Genomic DNA, 1,500 nt, shown 5'->3' on the forward strand with positions numbered 1-1,500 from the left:
TTAACAATAATGAGCCACGTTCCCAAGTGCGCATATGTGCGCGATTTATTGGCAATTTAATTGGAAAATTCATCAAGTCTTAATTGCTCATTAGGAAGTGTCGACTTGACTTGACTCTTGCATATAAATTGCATTCGAGATTTGTTGCCAAATGCCGCAAGACAATGCAAATTTTGCGCAATGCCAAAACTTAAAGCTCCACAGTCGCAGCCGCAGCCTCAGCCTCAGCTCAAGATACGCGACCACAAGCTGCTCCCCAGCCACGCTTATCTCGGCGAGGAGTGACATGGCCGCAGGAATTAATGCAGTTCTTCGTCCGATTTGCATAATCGCTGTCAACTCAACCCAAAGCCGAAAAAGTCGCACGGCCCCGGCCCAGGCCCCGGCCGTAGTCATGGCTCACTCACTCATGCAATTGACACACATCATTTCACGCACTGACGCCTTTCAATAAACCAAATTTATCACAAGCGCACAATCTAACTAGTAGCTGAAAGACAGAAAGAGAGAGAGGGGGAGAGAGGGAGAATCAACAATTTAAAATCCTTGAACATATTTGGGAAACGACAATTGCGACACGGGACACACGCGTCCGCTACCAAAACAGATACAAGTGTAATCAGTCAAGCGTTTTGTCAGCCATACACAGAGTGACATCATCATCATCATCATCATCGTCATCGTCATCGTCATCGCCATCGCCATCGCCATCCTCTGGCTGAGCCAAGGACCTTGTCAGGAATCTGCATATCAAAAAACCCAAACAGAAAGGCGAAGAAAAACTCGAGCCCTTACCCCAAATTGCTGCGATGAGTTCGCTTCGTGTCGCACTCTGAAAAGGGTTGCTGATTAGAGACCGTTCAGGGTTCGTGGACCATGAATGAATGGATGATGGCTCGGTTTGCGGTTCGCCTGCCACGCCAAGGTGCGACACCCACCACAGCAGCAGTAGCAGCAGCCAAGCCAGCCAAACCAACTGCAATCCGTTCTGAAATTATCCGCACTAATTCCAGAAGCCTCAACGCAGTTATTTTGTAAATCTCGACGCATTCTGTTGATGTTTTTAATTAATTTTCAACGCCAGCGCTGACAGCTCTCCTCTCTCTATCTCTCTTTGGGTTTGGGTAGGGTTTGGATTTGGGTTTGGGTTCGGAATTCTCCATTTCGCTTGTATTTTTTGATATGATAAACATGTTGAGGTGTTGATTTCTGATCCGCATTAATTTGTCAATCGCAAGTCGTGCGTTTTGCCACTTCTTTTTCCTTCTTGGAGTGAGCTAATCCGATTCCTGTTTGATGGGTTCATCGCGGCTTGAGATGACATCAATAATTTAATGTAAATTGCACGAAATTCCTGATTAGATTCGATAAAATAAAAATATACAACAATTCCTTAAACATGTTTGTAAATTTATTACGCCTGAATTTGAAACATTTCAAACTTTAAGCGAATGTAACTCGATCATTTCCCAAAGTATTTCTGCCAGTTTACTAAGACTC

The 1,500-nt window shown here is 44.5% G+C and overlaps 1 long non-coding RNA gene across 2 annotated transcripts; it reads right to left on the reverse strand.

The window, feature by feature from the left end:
* LOC116804290 lies at nt 1-1,500 on the reverse strand. Of its 2 annotated transcripts, none has more exons than XR_004364251.2 (2): nt 796-1,500; nt 1-490 (listed from the first exon to the last, which is right to left on the reverse strand). It is a non-coding gene; the product is annotated as an uncharacterized LOC116804290 (long non-coding RNA). The 2 variants fall into 2 exon arrangements; XR_004364250.2 differs by having other exon boundaries at nt 1-731.

The sequence above is a fragment of the Drosophila mojavensis genome, unplaced genomic scaffold (assembly GCF_018153725.1).
Source record: "Drosophila mojavensis isolate 15081-1352.22 unplaced genomic scaffold, ASM1815372v1 contig_74, whole genome shotgun sequence".
NCBI lineage: Eukaryota > Metazoa > Arthropoda > Insecta > Diptera > Drosophilidae > Drosophila > Drosophila mojavensis.